We start from the raw sequence: 20,750 nt of genomic DNA on the forward strand, positions 1-20,750 counted from the left end.
TGATCATGGTGACAACACATTCTAATTTTTTTTCGATCATGAACAAGACCTGATCAGGATCGAAAAAGACGTGCCCTAGCTGTTTAAGAACTTTATATTGAACATTCGAAGATGGACAGAAGATGAAGAGGTACCAAATATGGATTTCTCGATTGTTCCAATTTGAATCCAACTCTAGGAAATGCCAGAGTATTGTAAAACAAAGGAGCTAGAAAGGAAAATAGAAGAATCTATGGGTGAGGTGCTCAATGTTGCTATTTTTTCTATGAGGGGAAGAGAAATAAGAATTGTTAAGATGCAGATCAATCTCAATGTTACTAAAAAACTCCAATAAATAGTGAAGATTGTTGGTCCTAATAAGAAAATCATGGAGGTCCAACTGAAATATGAGCGAATTAGAATTTTTTCTATTTTTGTGGCTATTTAGGCCATGAAGTTAGAAATTATATCAATGTAGCACATAATGAAATAGAACGGACACCAATAGAAGAGCATTGGGGGGGACACTTGAAGGTAAAACAGGTAGGTAGAAGGGTGGAAGACTTGAAGAAGAAATCTAATCTTAACAAATTCAAGGCTGACTGGAAGAATAATAATAGAAGTTTACTAAAGAGCTTTGCAGGTCTATCAATGGAAGAAAAAGAGAAATCCAATCAACAAGTAACATGGACAGAACTGGAGGAACTTGGGACTGTTATTTGTTTGAAAAATGAGGGCAATGTAAATGTCAACACAGGGTAGATAGCGACTGTAATTCAGGAAAGTCAAAGTAAAAGTATATATAAAGCCAACCGATACAGCAATAAAAAGCCAAAACTGAAACAGTTGGCAAGAAAACTAGAACTAGGAGGGATACAGGTGGCATGAGTGAAGAGAAGAAACATCGAGTTAGAAGAAGAAGAAGAGTAGTGGCCAAGTAGGGAGAAGAAAGATATGAATATTGCTGAGTTGGGAGAGAGTGTCAGCCTAAAATTGGCACCCCACTCTCAATGAAGATGTTAACGTGAAATTGCCAGGGTTTGGAAAAGACTCTAGTAGTTCACAACATTCAAGGAATTTAAATATCTCATTCCTCCGAAGTATTGTTCTAATGTGAAACCAAAAACAATGCTTCGTTTGTGAAAGGTCAGTTTGAGAAAATGGGCTTTTATAGTTTTTATTGTATTGATCCAATTAGCATGACTGGTGGATTAGTTTTTACATGGAAATCAGAGGTACAAATAACAGTGGTGGAGGCTGAAAGTTTTTTTATTCACTTTCAATGGATGGATATAGCTCAAAACAAGTGCTGGAATGTTATAAGAGTGTATTTTTGCACAATGAAAAAGATCTGAGGAATCCTCAATTTGAAAAACTTTTTCAGATTCTGAAGTCAGGGGATGAATTTTTTCTAGTTGTTGGTGATTTTAACTCTATTTTGGCTCACCATGAAAAAGAAGGAGGAAGAACCAAGTCGGTCATCTCTATTAAAAGTCATAACAATTTCCTAAATGGTGGAGGGTTGTACGATATAGGGTATGAGGGTAACCAGTTTACCTAGAATAATAGGAAGTTTGGAGGAAACTTTATCAGAGAACGACTTGATCGGTGCTTAGTCTCAACGGCTTGGATGATAGCTTACCCAATAGCAAAGGTGTTGCACCTAAACGATCAAGGATCAGACCACCGCCCTTTGTTACTAGAATCAGAAGTGTGCAGTAGAAAACCAAAGAGACGGTTTTGTTTTCAAGAAAGGTGGTGTGAGGAGGAAGAAGTTACCAACATAGTCAAGGATGCATGGAGGTCGAAGTATGCTAGGTCTCCTATGTTTATACTATTCAACAAATTAAAGCACTGCAGACATAGTGTTGTTGAGTGGCAAAAGAACAAAAATAGGAATTCGGCAAGAATTATTGAAGAAATTAATCAGGTACTAGAGGAAAAAAAATTGAAGGTGTAAAACTCCAGATATTTGGAAATTAAATTATAATTTATTTGAGATTTATGATATTTATTTATGATTTTATTTTTAAAAATTATCGTACAAAAACGTAATTAAAGCAAAGTTATGAGGCTTTAAGCTTAAAATTTATTAGAACTCATATCATTTTCATAGTAATTGAGTATTTTCTTATTTATAATTTAAAATTTTAGCAATTGAAAAATAATAAGAATTTTATATAGCTTAATATGAATATTGAGATTTTGAATTTCATTTTATGAATAAAGGAAAATTAATTTGATTATCTCTAATTTTTGAATTAAAATATTTATTTGAAAATAATTTGTATATTGATAATTAAATAATATTGTTAAAGATAATTTTATGGGGCTAAATTAGGTTTTCAATTACTACGTTATCCTTAATTTTAATAAAAATACCTATTCTAACCCTAATTTAATCACACACACACAAACACTAATCTTAGCTCCTTCACCCAGCCGCCACCTCCTACCCCCTTTCATATTAACGGAAGACACATATACACAGAGGAGAAGAAGAGAGGGAGGAGAGGACGGCGCGGTGCTGGCAAGGAGTGCCGTCACCGTTGCTGTTGTGGAAAAGAGGGATGCGAGCCAGGGATGAGCTCGAGGGAGAGAGAGAGATCGACAAATGGTGTTGTTGCTGGATCCATGATCGTTGCCGGTGAGGGTTCTATAGCAGTCGTTCCAGTGTCGCTGTCGTGTCTCCGTCGCCGTCAGATCTATCGTCGCCATTGTGACACGCAGAGATGGAGACATCTCAAGAAAGACCGAAAATGCAATGGAGGAGAGGGGAAGGTCGTGCTCCGTCATCACTGAAGCCTTCATGGCCGATGCTGCCATCGGAGCTGCCACCAGAGGAAGCCGCTGCTGCCATTAAGCTGCTCCGCCGCCATCGCCATGGTCTGCCGTGGAGGGGAGCACGAATGGGAGAGAACAGGGAGCCCTTTGTCTCCAAGAATGGTGCTGTCGTCACTGGAGGTCATCACCGAAGCTGCAACTGCTCCATCCTTTGGTTTATTTTGGTACAGTGAGTAACTCTTACCTCGAAACTCTTACCGCTGTTGTCTTGTTATATATTATTGAAGATTTTACGATGTTAATGTCTTAGGGTTGAGTCACGGTGCTTGCATGCTGTGTTTAATGGTTGTTGCTACCGTGAAAAATAGTTGGAATTGATGTTATTGCTGCGAAATAAGGATAAAATGGAGTTTGTTGCGTTGTTGCGTTGCTGTTGAGGTAGGGGCTTTTCTAAAAACTTATTTTATTTGAGAAATTTTTATAATCGATATCAATGTGAAAAGTGCATTTTTCTATGATTGTGCGAGTCTTATGGATGTCATGGTTTTCGGTTGTTGGTTAATTATATGTGAAATGTGGATTATATTTTATTTAATGATTATTTTGATGGTTTGGTTGGAATTCTAATCCTGACGGGATTATGTTGATTTGGTTGATGTAGGATTGATCTTGAGACTTGTTAAAAACATTGAAATCTGAATGTTAAATTGTTTTCTTGGAAACCTAAGTTTTGAAATAAATTAGTAACTTTGAAAACAAAATAGTAACTTGATATTGAACAAAACTGCATGGGGTTAAATGTTCATTTTAATTGGAGAATTAGTTATGAATTTTTTAAGTTGACTTTTTTTGTGGTTATGAATTGCGAATGATTTCCTGATTGTTGAAAAAAATGATTTCTGAATTGGTGATTGTGAATTGGTTAAGAGATGCTAGTTTGGTTAGAAACTTTGAAGGGTGGCAAAGTCCAAACTTTAGAGGAGATCAGAAGATGCTGCTGAAATTTTTATAAGTATTTAAGTAAAATTGAATAATAAGAATTAATTTATTTTGGTTTGGTTAATTATGAAAAGAATTATATTTTGGGGTGCTTTAAGCGAAAAATAAAGTAATGAAAATGGGTATTTAAGAATAAATAATTTTTTAGTCTTTGAGAAAAAGTTTTGAGTTTGAAAAAAAAAGTTGAAGTTGGTTTTGAGAAGTTTTTAGTGAATTTAAAGGTAATTGAACTTGATCGGTGAAATGAAATGATCTCCGAGTCTTTTGGAAAAGTCTTGAATTAAAGAAATGAGGTTAAAATTAGTTTTGGGTACTTGATTAAATAGGGATGAGTTTTGTTTGATTAATTTTGATTTAAGGACTATATTTTTGTGGAGTTCTAAAGAACCCTAAAGTAATAGAAGTGAACTGAAGAGTTAACTGATGTGAGCCTGATTAACCATGAAAAAGGATTATGTTTTGGGCATTTTATCGAATTTTTTTTAAGTAAATGTTTAAGAATAAAGGATTATGTTTTCAATTAAGATTTGATTGGGAGATGAAAAATGATCTTTATAAAGGTTTTACATACGTTGTGGGACGACGGTTTATCCCATCTACAATAAAGATAGTGGCTTTGTCCCACTCACAGATAGACAAGTTGAGGTTGAGGATTCCGTCTCTTGTTGCATCAAAGAATTGGATAGAAGTTTGAGGATTCTCTTCGGTTCAATTCCCAACTATAGTGAGGACGGTGGTTTTATCCTGCTCACAGTTTGAGGATAATTATACTTGTGATAAATGTGAACAATATAAATTCTGATTATGATGATGTTCGATTGAAATATGATTATATATAATTGCAGTTTTAATTTTGATCTTGATTATGTTTGATTGTAATTATGATTTGAAATGAGATTTTTGTTGATATTGTGAGGATGGTTGTTTTGTCCTGTCCACGGTGAGAACGGTGGCACTGTCCTACCCATGAATAGGCAAGTTGAGATTGAAGATTCTCTCTCTTGCTGCGATAGACAAGTTGAGGTTAAGGATTCTCTCTCTTATTGCAGTGGATAGGCGGGGTTGAGGACTCACTCTCTTGTTACATCGGAAAATTGGATAGAAGGTTGAGGATTCCCTTCGATTCAATTTTTGGATGTGATGTGAACGAGTTAGGTTGAGAATTTCCTATCATTGCATCACAGTCTCTCTCTGATTGTGAAGTGTGGCAGAAACTATATCCCAGATAGCGCTGACTCTAGTGAGATGATGGAAGGTTGAGGATTCCCTTTTAGAAGATTGAGAAATCCCTTCTTGTTGTTTCTCCTGAAGATGCACGACAAATAGATTATGTTTGGGTTAGCTACCGGATGTGTTGGGTCTGACAGTTTAACTGACACATAAGCTCATGGCCAGTAGGATAGGCATGCATCATAATGCATTTGTTTGAAATTGCTTGGGTTTGCATAATTATTTTAGTTTGCCTAATTGATATTATGTTAATCGCTAATTGTACTACTTGTTATAATTGTTCTCTATGTGTGATTGTCTGATTGTCTATTTAATTGCTTGTGATTGTGACTTTTTGGTTTGGATTATGGTGGATTGTGGTGGCTTGTAAAAGATCTCCTTATGATGGTTTGAATGTGATTGATTATATTTTGAGCCGGAGGTCGTGATTGATTATATTTTGGACTGGGAGCCGTGATTAGATAAATTATTGGTAAGTTTGGTTAGATTATTTCTTTGATATGTAGGAAAATGTTCTGGGATATTATCGAGATTGGAATTCTTATAAGTGAGATATGAATTTGGATTTTGGATGATTAATTATTGTTGTTCGAAAAGATTCATAAGATGAGTAATGATCACTGTGGTTGAAAATGGACGAGAAGCCTGTGAATATTCATTTGCACATCTGGTTGTGCTTTATTGGTTTTATTATTATAGATGTCTTTTTCCTCTGTTATCGATATTCATATTTTTGTAAAGAGGGATAGGAGTTGTAATGATATATGTATGTATTATTGGCATGTTTCTTGTATAAGTTTTCTTGTGAATATATATTAGTGTTGTTGATGATTTGTATGTATGGGTGGTTGATCTAAAGAAAGAAAAAGTATTTCCGTTTTTTTTTTCAAAAAAAGTCAATGCGATTTTCAGTTAAAGGCTCCTACTATGTAAAGATATATTTAAAAGTCGTCGTAATATCCTCACTATCAGAGTGGTGCAGTTGGAAGTGTGACATTTTAGTAGTAAAGGTGTTACAAAAAGCAGCGGAGGCAATCAAGATCAGAATTGATTCTTTAAAGGCAGAGCTTCATGAGGCATATGAGAAGGAGGAGAGGTACTGGAAGGAGAAGTTCAGGGTTAAATGGCTATAGTGAGGTGACCAAAATACAAAATATTTTCACTCTAAGTTCCGATATAAAAACAGACACAATAAGATTGAACAACTTAGAGATGAAAATGGTTAACTTCACTCTAAAGTAGAGGGCATTGGAAAAGTAGCTCAGGAGTTTTTTGAGACCTTATTTACTACATCTGTACCTATTGATTCTACGGAGGCCTTGGAGGGTATGACTACAATGATAGACAATGGTGATAATAGGGTGTTAACAAGACTGATATATGATACAGAAATTAAAAGGACTGTGTTTTCTATTAATCCATACTCGGCTCTGGAGGATGATGGTTTCACAACTAAGTTCTTCCAGTTCTATTAGGATATCATCAAATAGGATGTTAATGCAGCTGTTAGGAGTTTCTTTTCGGGGGAAAAATGCTAAGATCCCTAAATCATACCCATATTGTTTGATTCTTAAGATTCAAGGAGCATATTCAATGAGTAAAATTAGACTAATCAGTTTAAGCATGATATTTTGCAAAATCATCTCAAAAATTCTAGTCCACGAGATACAAAGAGTAATGAACATAATCATCAGTGGGAACCAAAGATTGGGTTTCTATGATAAATGAATAGATCAGTTGAAAGAGTGTGTAACTACGGTATCCTACTCTATTATTGTGCAAGGTCATTCACATGATTTTTTTAAACTATCAAGGGGACTCCGACAAGAGGATCCTTTTTTCCCTATTTATTCCTTGCTTGGGTAGAGAGATTATCCCATTTTCTTCACAGAGGAGAACAGAGGTAAAAGTTTAGTGGTTTACAATTAAATAAAAGATGCCCTACGATCAGTTATTTATTTTTCGCAGACAATTCTATCTTATTCAACAAAGTAAACATACAAACATGCCAGAACCTACTTTAAATTCTACAAGAATATAGTTAAGTGGCCAAATGGTTAACCTGACTAAATCTTGAGTCTTCTTCAATCAGAACACTCTTCAGCACCTTAGATTTGAACTTCACTAGCTACTCCAGGTTCCAAACGTTGGCTCTTAGGATAAATACTTGGGTCTCCCTGCAATTGTCACTAGATCAAAGCAAGAAATGTTCAGATATATCAAAGACAAGACTACTAAGAAGATAAACTTGTGGAAAAGATCCTTACTTCCAGCAAGTGGTCGAGAAGTACTTATTAAAGCAGTTAGCACAGTGATGAGCGGATAATTTGTATACTTTTTGGCATTGTTTTTAGTATGTTTTTAGTATGATCTAGTTAGTTTTTAGTATATTTTTATTAGTTTTTAGTTAAAATTCACTTTTCTGGACTTTACTATGAGTTTGTGTGTTTTTCTGTGATTTCAGGTATTTTCTGGCTGAAATTGAGGGACCTGAGCAAAAATCTGATCCAGAGACTCAAAAGGACTGCAGATGCTGTTGGATTCTGACCTCCCTGCACTCGAAGTGGATTTTCTGGAGCTACAGAAGCCCAATTGGCGCGCTCTCAACGGCGTTGGAAAGTAGACATCCTGGGCTTTCCAGCAATATATAATAGTCCATACTTTGCCCAAGATTTGATGGCCCAAACCGGCGTTCAAAGTCACCTCAAGAAATCCCAGCGTTAAACGCTGGAACTGGCACCCAATTGGGAGTTAAACGCCCAAACTGGCACCAAAGCTGGCGTTTAACTCCAAGAAGAGTCTCTACACGAAATTGCTTCATTGCTCAGCCCAAGCACACACCAAGTGGGCCCGGAAGAGGATTTTTATGTCATTTACTCATTTCTGTACACCCTAGGCTACTGGTTTCTTATAAGTAGGACCTTTTACTATTGTATAGAGATCTTTTGATCACTTTTAGATCTCTAGATCATCTTTGGACATTTTAGTTCTTAGATCATTGGGAGGCTGGCCATTCGGCCATGCCTAGACCTTGTTCTTATGTATTTTCAACGGTGGAGTTTCTACACACCATATATTAAGGTGTGGAGCTCTGCTGTACCTCGAGTATTAATGCAATTACTATTGTTCTTCCATTCAATTCCGCTTGTTCTTTGTCCAAGATATCACTTGTTCTTCAACATGATGAAGGTGATGATTGACGCCCATCACCATTCTCACCCATGAACAAGGTGACTGACAACCATTCTGTTCTACAAGCATCTGAGGCTTAGTGAATATCTCTTGGATTCCTGATTGCACGATGCATGGTTGATCGCCTGACAACCGAGTGCTCGCCTGACAAACGAGCCAGCCATTCCGTGAGATCAGAGTCTTCGTGGTATAGGCAAGAACTGATGGCAGCATTCAAGAGAATCCGGAAGGTCTAACCTTGTCTGTGGTATTCTGAGTAGGATTCAATGACTGAATGACTGTGACGTGCTTCAAACCTGTAACCTACTGGGCGTTAGTGACAGACGCAAAAGAGTTATTCTATTCCGGTAGGGGAGGGAACCGAACCGGTGATTGGCCGTACTGTGACAGAGTATTGAGCATTAGCTTTCACTGCGAGGATGGGAGGTAGCTGCTGACAACAGTGAGACCCTATACGAGCTTGCCATGGAAAGGAGTAAGAAAGGGTTGGATGAAGACAATAGGAAAGCAGAGAGACGGAAGGGAAGGCATCTTCATGCGCTTATCTGAAGTTCCTACCAATGAGTTACATAAGTATCACTATCTTTATCTTTTATGTTATTTTCGTTCATCACCATATATATCTGAGTTTGCCTGACTAAGATTTACAAGATGACCATAGCTTGCTTCAATACTAACAATCTCCGTGGGATCGACCCTTACTCACGTAAGGTTTATTACTTGGACGACCCAGTGCACTTGCTGGTTAGTTGTGCGAAGTTGTGTAATGCCATGGTATTGAGCGCACCAAGTTTTTGGAGCCATTACCAGGGATTATGAGAGTTGTGAAAAAGTATAGTTCACAATTTCGCGCACCAAGTTTTTGGCGCCGTTGCCGGGGATTGTTCTAGTTTTGAGCGCACCAAGTTTTTTGGAGCCATTACCAGGGATTATGAGAGTTGTGAAAAAGTATAGTTCACAATTTCGCGCACCAAGTTTTTGGCGCCGTTGCCGGGGATTGTTCTAGTTTTGAGCAAGCCTTTGGTAACATCAGTGCCAGATCCGGCAACAACATCAAATTTTGGTGTTATTGCCCGGGATTGTTTAGGCTGGACAACTGACGGTTCATCTTGTTGCTTAAATTAGGTATTTTTTTTTCGAAATTCTTGAAGATGAATTCTAGAGTTTCATGATGATTTGTTGAAATCTGGCTGGCTGAGAAGCCATGTCTAATCTGATTGGACCGAGGTTTCAACTTATCACCACAAGAGCTTGTTGATTTCGTATCAATCTTGCTCTTGGAGCAGTGATCTGCTGAGATTTGGCTGACCTTTGGTCATGTCTAGTGTTTTGGACCGAAGCTTTCTTTGGAAGCTTGGCTGGCTGTGAAGCCATGTCTAATTCCTGGACCGGAGTCTTAGACTAGCATTGCACTGATTCCTGGAATTCTCATTAAGAATTTTGATACCTTTTTCCACTTAATTTTTGAAAAACACAAAAAAAAATTTACAAAATCATAAAAACCAAAAAGACTTTATGTTTCTTGCTTAAGTCTAGTGTCTCATCTTAAGTTTGGTGTCAATTACATGCATTCATTCATGTGTCTTAAGGATCTTCAAGTAATTCTTGATGATTTCTTGCTCTGATCTTTGAATTCTATTGACTTGAGTATTTTGTGTGTCTCATATGCATTTTCAGTTCATTAGTGTCAGTAGTATACAAACTGCTAAGTTTGGTGTCTTGCATGCATTGTTATTTGATTCCTGTTGCATTTTAATTATTAAAAATCCAAAAATATTTTTAATTTGTGTCTTTTCAAGTCAATGATACAAGGGATTGAAGATTCAGAACACACTGTAGAGGAATTATACAGAAAAAGCTGAGCATTCAAAAATGCCCAGTGAAGAAGGCAGACTGGCGTTTAAACGCCAGCCAGGGCACCTGGTTGGGCGTTTAACGCCCAAAAAGGTAGCATTTTGGGCGTTAAACGCCAGAATGTATACCATTCTGGGCGTTTAACGCCAGGATGGTGCTAGGGGGAAGATTTTGTTTTCAAATCAATTTTTTTCAAGTTTTCCAAAATCAAATCTTTTTCAAATCATATCTTTTCAATCAAATGTTTTCAAAATTAATTTCTTTCCTTTCAAAGATACTTACCAACAATTAATGATTTGATTGAACATTTTTTGCCTTTTCTGTTAAGGAAGGTTTTATGTTTGAATCATATCTTTTCTTGTTAGGCAAGTCACTAATTTTCCAAATCAAATCTTTTAAAATAATTTTCAAAACATATCTTTTAAAATGGTTTTCAAATCATATCTTTTCAATCACATCTTTTTAAAACCAATCATATCTTCTTAACCACATCTTTTCAAAATAGTTTTCAATCAAATCTTTTTAATTTCTAATTTCAAAATCTTTTTCAAAAATCACTTTACTTCTTTCCCACTTTTGTTTTCGAAAACTATCAATCAAATTTTCAAAATGTTTTCAAAATCTTTTAATTGAATTTTCGAAAATCCTCTTCCCTCCTTCTCACATCCTTCTATTTATGGAGTACCACTCCTTCTAAATGCACAATTCGAACCTTATCTACTTAAAGTTCGAATTCTTCTTCTCCTTCTTCTTTCTATTTCTCTTTTCCTCTGACAATTCAAGGAATCTCTATACTGTGACATAGAGGATTCCACATTTTCTTTTTCTCTTCTCTTTCATATGAGCAGGAGCAGAGACAAAGGCATTCTTGTTGAAGCTGATCCTGAACCCGAAAGGACCTTGAAGAGAAAGCTAAGAGAAGCCAAAGCACAACTCTCTTTAGAGGACCTGACCGAATTCTTCAAAGAAGAAGAACCCATGGCAGCCGAAAACAACAACAATGCTAACAATGTAAGGAAGGTGCTGGGTGACTTTACTGCACCTACTCCTGATTTCTATGGGAGAAGCATCTCTATCCCTGCCATTGGAGCAACAACTTTGAGCTTAAGCCTCAATTAGTTTCTCTAATGCAACAGAATTGCAAGTTCCATGGACTTCCAATGGAAGATCCTCATCAGTTTTTAGCTGAATTCTTGCAAATCTGTGACACAGTCAAGACTAATGGGGTTAACCCTGAGGTCTATAGACTGATGCTATTCCCTTTTGCTGTAAGAGACAGAGCTAGAATATGGTTGGATTCTCAACCTAAAGAAAGCCTGGACTCTTGGGAAAAGCTAGTCAATGCCTTCTTGGCAAAGTTCTTTCCACCACAAAGATGGAGTAAGCTTAGAGTGGAAGTCCAAACCTTCAGACAGAAGGATGGAGAATCCCTCTATGAAGCTTGCGAAAGATACAAACAATTAATCAGAAGATGTCCTTCAGACATGCTTTCTGAATGGAGCATCATAGGTATTTTCTATGATGGTCTCTCTGAACTATCTAAGATGTCCTTGGATAGCTCTGCTGGAGGATCTCTTCATCTGAAGAAGACGCCTGCAGAAGCTCAAGAGCTAATTGAAATGGTTGCAAATAACCAATTCATGTACACTTCTGAAAGGAATCCTGTGAACAATGGGACTAGTCAGAAGAAAGGAATTCTTGAGATTGACACTCCGAATGCCATATTGGCTCAGAACAAGATATTGACTCAACAAGTCAATTTGATTTCTCAAAGTCTGTCTGGAATGCAAAATGCACCAAGCAGTACTAAGGAGGCTTCATCTGAGGAAGAAGCCTATGATCCTGAGAACCCTTCAATGGAAGAGGTGAATTACCTAGGAGAACCCTATGGAAACACCTACAATTCTTCATGGAGAAATCACCCAAATCTCTCATGGAAGAATCAAGAGAGACCTCAACAAGGTTTCAATAACAATAATGGTGGAAGAAACAGGTTTAGCAATGGCAAGCCTTTTCCATCATCTTCTCAGCAACAGACAGAGAGTTCTAAGCAGAATACTTCTGACTTAGCAACAATGGTCTCTGATCTAATAAAGACCACTCAAAGTTTCATGAATGAAACAAGGTCCTCCATCAGAAATTTGGAAGGACAAGTGGGTCAGCTGAGCAAGAAAGTTATTGAACTCCCTCCTAGTACTCTCCCAAGTAATACAGAAGAAAATCCAAAAGGAGAGTGCAAGGCCATCAACATGGCCGAATATAGAGAGGAAAGAGAGGAAGAAGACGCCACTGAGAAAGACCCCAGTGGGCGTGCACCAATCTCCTCTGAGTTCCCCAATGAGTTCCAATGGGAATCTGAGGCTCAAAATGAGACCATAGAGATTCCATTGGACTTACTTCTGCCATTCATGAGCTCTGATGAGTATTCTTCCTCTGAAGAGGATGAGTATGTCACTGAAGAGCAAGTTGCTAAATATCTTGGAGCAATCATGAAGCTAAATGACAAGTTATTTGGAAATGAGACTTGGGAGGATGAACCTCCCTTGCTCACCAAAGAACTGGATGACTTGTCTAGGCAGAAACTGCCTCAAAAGAGGCAAGATCCTGGGAAGTTTTCTATACCTTGTACCATAGGCACCATGACCTTCAAGAAGGCCTTGTGTGACTTAGGGTCAAGTGTAAACCTCATGCCCCTCTCTGTAATGGAGAAATTAGGGATCTTTGAGGTGCAAGCTGCAAGAATCTCATTAGAGATGGCAGACAATTTAGGAAAACAAGCTCATGGACTTGTAGAGAATGTTTTGGTGAAGATTGAAGACCATTACATCCCTACTGATTTCATAGTCCTAGAGACTGGGAAGTGCATGGATGAATCCATCATCCTTGGCAGACCCTTCCTAGCCACAGCAAGGGCTGTGATTGATGTTGATAGAGGAGAGTTGATCATTCAAGTGAATGAAGAATCCTTGGTGTTTAAGGCTCAAGGATATCCCTCTGTCATCATGGAGAGGAAGCATGAAGAGCTTCTCTCAAAACAGAGCCAAGCAGAGCCCCCACAGTCAAACTCTAAGTTTGGTGTTGGGAGGCTACAACCAAACTCTAAGTTTGGTGTTGAAACTCCACATTCAAACTCTAAGTTTGGTGTTGGGAGGTTTCAACACGGTTCTGAGCATTTCTGAGGCTCCATGAGAGTCCTCTGTCAAGCTAATGACATTAAAGAAGCGCTTGTTGGGAGGCAACCCAATGTTTTATAATTAATTATTTTCTTTTGTTATTTTATCTTTTTTGTAGGTTGATGATCATAAGAAGTCATAAAAACAATGAAAAAAGCAAAAACAGAATGAAAAACAGGAAGAAAAACAGCACACCCTGGAGGAGGAGAAGCTGGCGTTCAAACGCCAGTAATGCTAGCTGTTGGGCGTTTAACGCCCAGTCTGGCACCCTTCTGGGCGTTTAACGCCAGAAAGGGGCACCAGACTGGCGTTAAACGCCAGTAAAGGGCAAGAACCTGGCGTTAAACGCCAGGAATGGGCACCAGCCCGGCGTTTAACGCCAGAAATGGCTCAAAACGTGATTTTGAGCAACATTTGGTGCAGGGATGACTTTTCCTTGACACTACAGGATCTGTGGACCCCACAGGACCCTACCATCACTCTCTCTCTTCTTCCCCCACTCACCAATCACCTCAACACCTCTTCCCCAAAAACCCTTCACCTATCAAATCCCATCTTTCTCTTCACCATTCACATCCATCCTTCATAAAACCCCACCAACCTCACCCTTCAAATTCAAACCACTTTCCCTCCCAAACCCACCCATAATGGCCGAACCTTTACCCCCCCTCTCTCCTATAAATACCCTTCTTCAACCCTTCCATTTCACACAACCTAAACACCACTTCTCCCCCTCTTTGGCCGAATACACCACCATCTCCCTCTTCTTCATTTCTTCTTCTTCTACTCCCTTCTTTCTTCTTTTGCTCGAGGACGAGCAACATTTTAAGTTTGGTGTGGTAAAAGCGTTGCTTTTTTCGTTTTTCCATAACCATTTATGGCATCCAAGGCCGGAGAAACCTCTAAAAAGAGGAAAGGGAAGGCAAAAGCTTCCACCTCCGAGTCATGGGAGATGGATAGATTCCTCTCAAGGGTGCATCAAGACCACTTCTATGAAGTTGTGGCCTTGAAGAAGGTGATCCCCGAAGTCCCCTTTTCACTCAAAAAGGGTGAATATCCGGAGATCCGCCATGAGATCCGAAGAAGAGGTTGGGAAGTTCTTACCAACCCCATTCAACAAGTCGGAATCTTGATGGTTCAAGAGTTCTATGCCAATGCATGGATCACAAAGAACCATGACCAAAGTGTGAACCCGAATCCAAAGAATTATCTCACTATGGTTCGGGGGAAATACTTGGATTTTAGTCCGGAGAGTGTGAGGGTGGCGTTCAACTTGCCTATGATGCAAGGAGATGAGCATCCTTACACTAGAAGGGTCAACTTTGATCAAAGGTTGGACCAAGTCCTCACAACCATATGTGAAGAGGGCGCACAATGGAAGCAAGATTCAAGAGGAAAGCCGGTCCAATTGAGAAGGCATGACCTCAAACCCGTGGCTAGAGGATGGTTAGAGTTCATACAACGCTCAATCATCCCCACTAGCAACCGGTCCGAAGTTACCATAGACCGGGCCATCATGATCCATAGTATCATGATTGGAGAAGAAATAGAGGTTCATGAGGTTATAGCCCAAGAACTCTATAAGGTGGCGGACAAGACCTCCACCTTGGCAAGGTTAGCCTTTCCCCATCTCATTTGTCACCTCTGTTATTCAGTTGGAGTTGACATAGAGGGAGACACTCCCATTGATGAGGACAAGCCCATCACCAAGAAAAGGATGGAGTACACAAGAGATCTCACTCATCATGAGATCCCTGAGATTCCTCAAGGGATGAATTTTCCTCCACAAAACTATTGGGAGCAACTAAACACCTCCCTAGGAGAACTAAGTTCCAACATGGGACAACTGAAGGTGGAGCATCAAGAACACTCCATCATCCTTCATGAAATTAGAGAAGATCAAAGAATCATGAGGGAGGAGCAACAAAGACAAGGAAGAGACATTGAGGAGCTCAAGCACTCCATAGGATCTTCAAGAGCAAGAAAGAGCCGCCATCACTAAGGTGGACCCGTTCTTTGATTTCCTTGTTATTGTTCTTCTGTTTTTTCGAATTTTAATGCTTATGTTTATCCATGTTTGTGTCTTATGATCATTAGTGTCTTAGTGTCTATGCCTTAAAGTTATGAATGTCCTATGAATCCATCACCTTTCTTAATAAAAACGTGCTTAATTGAGAAAAGGAAAGAATTGCAAGAATTCTGAATTTTATAGTAGTTTAATTATTTTTGATGTGGTGGCATTACTTTTGTTCTCTGAATGTATGCTTGAACAGTGCATATGTCTTTTGAACTTGTGGTTCATGAATGTTGGCTCTTGAAAGAATGATGAAAAAGGAGACATGTTACTGAGGATCTGAAAAATCAATAAAATGATTCTTGAAGCAAGAAAAAGCATTTCAAAAAAAAAAAAAACGAAAAAGAAAGAAAAAGAAAGAATAAAGTTGTGATCCAAGGCAAATAAGAGTGTGCTTAAGAACCCTGGACACCTCTAATTGGGGACTTTAGCAAAGCTGAGTCACAATCTAAAAAGGTTCACCCAATTATGTGTCTGTGGCATGTATGTATCCGGTGGTAATACTGGAAGACAGAGTGCTTTGGGCCACAGCCAAGACTCAATAAATAGCTATGTTCAAGAATCATCATACCTTACTAGGAGAATCATTAACACTATCTGGATTCTGAGTTCCTAAAGAAGCCAATCATTCTGAACTACAAGGGATAGAGTGAGATGCCAAAACTGTTCAGAGGCAAAAAGTAAAAGCCCCGCTCATCTAATTAATACTGATCTTCACAGATATTTTGGAATTCATTGCATATTCTCTTCTTTTATCTTATTTGATTTTCAGTTACTTGAGGACAAGCAACAATTTAAGTTTGGTGTTGTGATGAGCGGATAATTTGTATACTTTTTGGCATTGTTTTTAGTATGTTTTTAGTATGATCTAGTTAGTTTTTAGTATATTTTTATTAGTTTTTAGTTAAAATTCACTTTTCTGGACTTTACTATGAGTTTGTGTGTTTTTCTGTGATTTCAGGTATTTTCTGGCTGAAATTGAGGGACCTGAGCAAAAATCTGATCCAGAGACTCAAAAGGACTGCAGATGCTGTTGGATTCTGACCTCCCTGCACTCGAAGTGGATTTTCTGGAGCTACAGAAGCCCAATTGGCGCGCTCTCAACGGCGTTGGAAAGTAGACATCCTGGGCTTTCCAGCAATATATAATAGTCCATACTTTGCCCAAGATTTGATGGCCCAAACCGGCGTTCAAAGTCACCTCAAGAAATCCCAGCGTTAAACGCTGGAACTGGCACCCAATTGGGAGTTAAACGCCCAAACTGGCACCAAAGCTGGCGTTTAACTCCAAGAAGAGTCTCTACACGAAATTGCTTCATTGCTCAGCCCAAGCACACACCAAGTGGGCCCGGAAGAGGATTTTTATGTCATTTACTCATTTCTGTACACCCTAGGCTACTAGTTTCTTATAAGTAGGACCTTTTACTATTGTATAGAGATCTTTTGATCACTTTTAGATCTCTAGATCATCTTTGGACATTTTAGTTCTTAGATCATTGGGAGGCTGGCCATTCGGCCATGCCTAGACCTTGTTCTTATGTATTTTCAACGGTGGAGTTTCTACACACCATATATTAAGGTGTGGAGCTCTGCTGTACCTCGAGTATTAATGCAATTACTATTGTTCTTCCATTCAATTCCGCTTGTTCTTTGTCCAAGATATCACTTGTTCTTCAACATGATGAAGGTGATGATTGACGCCCATCACCATTCTCACCCATGAACAAGGTGACTGACAACCATTCTTGTTCTACAAGCATCTGAGGCTTAGTGAATATCTCTTGGATTCCTGATTGCACGATGCATGGTTGATCGCCTGACAACCGAGTGCTCGCCTGACAAACGAGCCAGCCATTCCGTGAGATCAGAGTCTTCGTGGTATAGGCAAGAACTGATGGCAGCATTCAAGAGAATCCGGAAGGTCTAACCTTGTCTGTGGTATTCTGAGTAGGATTCAATGACTGAATGACTGTGACGTGCTTCAAACCTGTAACCTACTGGGCGTTAGTGACAGACGCAAAAGAGTTATTCTATTCCGGTAGGGGAGGGAACCGAACCGGTGATTGGCCGTACTGTGACAGAGTATTGAGCATTAGCTTTCACTGCGAGGATGGGAGGTAGCTGCTGACAACAGTGAGACCCTATACGAGCTTGCCATGGAAAGGAGTAAGAAAGGGTTGGATGAAGACAATAGGAAAGCAGAGAGACGGAAGGGAAGGCATCTTCATGCGCTTATCTGAAGTTCCTACCAATGAGTTACATAAGTATCACTATCTTTATCTTTTATGTTATTTTCGTTCATCACCATATATATCTGAGTTTGCCTGACTAAGATTTACAAGATGACCATAGCTTGCTTCAATACTAACAATCTCCGTGGGATCGACCCTTACTCACGTAAGGTTTATTACTTGGACGACCCAGTGCACTTGCTGGTTAGTTGTGCGAAGTTGTGTAATGCCATGGTATTGAGCGCACCAAGTTTTTGGAGCCATTACCAGGGATTATGAGAGTTGTGAAAAAGTATAGTTCACAATTTCGCGCACCAAGTTTTTGGCGCCGTTGCCGGGGATTGTTCTAGTTTTGAGCGCACCAAGTTTTTTGGAGCCATTACCAGGGATTATGAGAGTTGTGAAAAAGTATAGTTCACAATTTCGCGCACCAAGTTTTTGGCGCCGTTGCCGGGGATTGTTCTAGTTTTGAGCAAGCCTTTGGTAACATCAGTGCCAAGATCCGGCAACAACATCAAATTTTTGGTGTTATTGCCCGGGATTGTTTAGGCTGGACAACTGACGGTTCATCTTGTTGCTTAAATTAGGTATTTTTTTTCGAAATTCTTGAAGATGAATTCTAGAGTTTCATGATGATTTGTTGAAATCTGGCTGGCTGAGAAGCCATGTCTAATCTGATTGGACCGAGGTTTCAACTTATCACCACAAGAGCTTGTTGATTTCGTATCAATCTTGCTCTTGGAGCAGTGATCTGCTGAGATTTGGCTGACCTTTGGTCATGTCTAGTGTTTTGGACCGAAGCTTTCTTTGGAAGCTTGGCTGGCTGTGAAGCCATGTCTAATTCCTGGACCGGAGTCTTAGACTAGCATTGCACTGATTCCTGGAATTCTCATTAAGAATTTTGATACCTTTTTCCACTTAATTTTTGAAAAACACAAAAAAAAATTTACAAAATCATAAAAACCAAAAAGACTTTATGTTTCTTGCTTAAGTCTAGTGTCTCATCTTAAGTTTGGTGTCAATTACATGCATTCATTCATGTGTCTTAAGGATCTTCAAGTAATTCTTGATGATTTCTTGCTCTGATCTTTGAATTCTATTGACTTGAGTATTTTGTGTGTCTCATATGCATTTTCAGTTCATTAGTGTCAGTAGTATACAAACTGCTAAGTTTGGTGTCTTGCATGCATTGTTATTTGATTCCTGTTGCATTTTAATTATTAAAAATCCAAAAATATTTTTAATTTGTGTCTTTTCAAGTCAATGATACAAGGGATTGAAGATTCAGAACACACTGTAGAGGAATTATACAGAAAAAGCTGAGCATTCAAAAATGCCCAGTGAAGAAGGCAGACTGGCGTTTAAACGCCAGCCAGGGCACCTGGTTGGGCGTTTAACGCCCAAAAAGGTAGCATTTTGGGCGTTAAACGCCAGAATGTATACCATTCTGGGCGTTTAACGCCAGGATGGTGCTAGGGGGAAGATTTTGTTTTCAAATCAATTTTTTTCAAGTTTTCCAAAATCAAATCTTTTTCAAATCATATCTTTTCAATCAAATGTTTTCAAAATTAATTTCTTTCCTTTCAAAGATACTTACCAACAATTAATGATTTGATTGAACATTTTTTGCCTTTTCTGTTAAGGAAGGTTTTATGTTTGAATCATATCTTTTCTTGTTAGGCAAGTCACTAATTTTCCAAATCAAATCTTTTAAAATAATTTTCAAAACATATCTTTTAAAATGGTTTTCAAATCATATCTTTTCAATCACATCTTTTTAAAACCAATCATATCTTCTTAACCACATCTTTTTCAAAATAGTTTTCAATCAAATCTTTTTAATTTCTAATTTCAAAATCTTTTTCAAAAATCACTTTACTTCTTTCCCACTTTTGTTTTCGAAAACTATCAATCAAATTTTCAAAATGTTTTCAAAATCTTTTAATTGAATTTTCGAAAATCCTCTTCCCTCCTTCTCACATCCTTCTATTTATGGAGTACCACTCCTTCTAAATGCACAATTCGAACCTTATCTACTTAAAGTTCGAATTCTTCTTCTCCTTCTTCTTTCTATTTCTCTTTTCCTCTGACAATTCAAGGAATCTCTATACTGTGACATAGAGGATTCCACATTTTCTTTTTCTCTTCTCTTTCATATGAGCAGGAGCAGAGACAAAGGCATTCTTGTTGAAGCTGATCCTGAACCCGAAAGGACCTTGAAGAGAAAGCTAAGAGAAGCCAAAGCACAACTCTCTTTAGAGGACCTGACCGAATTCTTCAAAGAAGAAGAACCCATGGCAGCCGAAAACAACAACAATGCTAACAATGTAAGGAAGGTGCTGGGTGACTTTACTGCACCTACTCCTGATTTCTATGGGAGAAGCATCTCTATCCCTGCCATTGGAGCAAACAACTTTGAGCTTAAGCCTCAATTAGTTTCTCTAATGCAACAGAATTGCAAGTTCCATGGACTTCCAATGGAAGATCCTCATCAGTTTTTAGCTGAATTCTTGCAAATCTGTGACACAGTCAAGACTAATGGGGTTAACCCTGAGGTCTATAGACTGATGCTATTCCCTTTTGCTGTAAGAGACAGAGCTAGAATATGGTTGGATTCTCAACCTAAAGAAAGCCTGGACTCTTGGGAAAAGCTAGTCAATGCCTTCTTGGCAAAGTTCTTTCCACCACAAAGATGGAGTAAGCTTAGAGTGGAAGTCCAAACCTTCAGACAGAAGGATGGAGAATCCCTCTATGAAGCTTGGGAAAGATACAAACAATTAATCAGAAGATGTCCTTCAGACATGCTTTCTGAATGGAGCATCATAGGTATTTTCTATGATGGTCTCTCTGAACTATCTAAGATGTCCTTGGATAGCTCTGCTGGAGGATCTCTTCATCTGAAGAAGACGCCTGCAGAAGCTCAAGAGCTAATTGAAATGGTTGCAAATAACCAATTCATGTACACTTCTGAAAGGAATCCTGTGAACAATGGGACTAGTCAGAAGAAAGAAATTCTTGAGATTGACACTCCGAATGCCATATTGGCTCAGAACAAGATATTGACTCAACAAGTCAATTTGATTTCTCAAAGTCTGTCTGGAATGCAAAATGCACCAAGCAGTACTAAGGAGGCTTCATCTGAGGAAGAAGCCTATGATCCTGAGAACCCTTCAATGGAAGAGGTGAATTACCTAGGAGAACCCTATGGAAACACCTACAATTCTTCATGGAGAAA

The 20,750-nt window shown here is 38.5% G+C and overlaps 1 non-coding gene across 1 annotated transcript; it reads right to left on the reverse strand.

The window, feature by feature from the left end:
* Window positions 1-20,214: 20,214 nt before the first annotated feature.
* Window positions 20,215-20,322, reverse strand: LOC130947077 (small nucleolar RNA R71). Its single transcript, XR_009072489.1, has one exon. It is a non-coding gene; the product is annotated as a small nucleolar RNA R71 (small nucleolar RNA).
* Window positions 20,323-20,750: the final 428 nt, after the last annotated feature.

This window comes from Arachis stenosperma, chromosome 8 (assembly GCF_014773155.1).
Source record: "Arachis stenosperma cultivar V10309 chromosome 8, arast.V10309.gnm1.PFL2, whole genome shotgun sequence".
In the NCBI taxonomy this organism is placed as follows: domain Eukaryota; kingdom Viridiplantae; phylum Streptophyta; class Magnoliopsida; order Fabales; family Fabaceae; genus Arachis; species Arachis stenosperma.